The sequence below is a fragment of the Seriola lalandi genome, unplaced genomic scaffold (assembly GCF_002814215.2).
Source record: "Seriola lalandi dorsalis isolate HSWRI2012SDOR001 ecotype SW California unplaced genomic scaffold, Sedor1 jcf7180002054901, whole genome shotgun sequence".
Classification (NCBI taxonomy): domain Eukaryota; kingdom Metazoa; phylum Chordata; class Actinopteri; order Carangiformes; family Carangidae; genus Seriola; species Seriola lalandi.
The window spans coordinates 6,207,762-6,209,113 of record NW_019525453.1 but is presented as its reverse complement, the minus strand read 5'-3'; positions in this window follow the sequence as shown (position 1 = coordinate 6,209,113).

Genomic DNA, 1,352 nt, shown 5'->3' with positions numbered 1-1,352 from the left:
AACAAAGATTTTTACCGTGATGTGTATTGTAATTTTCTTGCATAGGTAGGTTTTTCTATGTGAGTAAATACAGATGGGCTGAAATGCACCTATCGTTACATCCGCCATTTTGTCAGATATGCGAGAGTAACAGAGTATTAACAGAAATCTTTTATTTACTCTCATGCCCTTGTTGGAGCATTATCTGTAGGGACAGTTTGGCAGTTGGACTGTACTTTTGCAAATCCAGTTTTCTTTTATCAATTTTTAAAAATAACTTTGGTCTAACTGTTGCTCATGGAATCTTATCCTTTCTTTCATTTATAATCACTATCATTGAATTTTGTTGCCCTGTAAAATTTGCCTTCAGTGAAGACTTCAAAAGCTAACTCACATCTTCATCCGTGTTTAGCCCGCTGCGTCGCTGTGAGAGGAGTCAGTGTTTACACAGAGGAATCAATACAGCGAGACAAAAATGCCACCGATTTGATTCTTTGATCGTTAAATGATGAAAACAACAACAAAGAAAACATTACACTAGGAAAAAGGAAAGGACACGAGTAAGTAAAAATTCAAACTGGAAGCAGGAGAAATAAGACAACAAAGTAAGGAAGAAAAATAGCTGAGACCTGGCCTTTTGTCTTATAACATTACATAACTTTATTTTTTTATTTGCTTCATACAGACAGGAACTGCAGCTGAAAATCTACAATAGTATACAAGAGGCAAACTGCCATTGTCTCTGGCTGTTTTGGGGTAGCAGCTGTCATCTGGCCCGACCCAGAAGCTACACTTTGTCCCATTTGTCCATAATGAGTCTGTTCTGTACATACATAACCACTTCCTTTGACTTTGGACTTTATGAATACAACTGATAAATCATAAATCTCTTGAGCCAACAATATACAGTATACTCCTCTACTGCCAACAGGCCAATATCCATGATAAACATATCTCTTATATATATTTTTTTAAATTCAAAGACAATATATTTTTCAGGTCCTTGTACAGCTGTCGTTTTCAAACCATGCAACACATACTGAATGTCTGTGGTCAGGACCGCCTTGAATGTGTTCAGGTCTTTGCATGTGTGTCCATGCATTCATATTTATGTGTACTGTCACAGATGGCGGGTATGCACAGTTTCTGGCTGTTATCAACCACGCATACTCAATCAGCAGGTTTTTTTTTTTCTCCATAGAAATGCGCAGTTAAATGCCTTATGCTTACCTCCGTGCTTCATCATTTTTATTTCCGATGCATGTGTGTGAGTTTTCCTTTATAGTCTCACAAATGTTTGCATTCATTGTGTGTGTGTGTGTATTCTTGTCATGACCTCTCAAACAGGAAACACAAGAACACCCCCCCCCCCC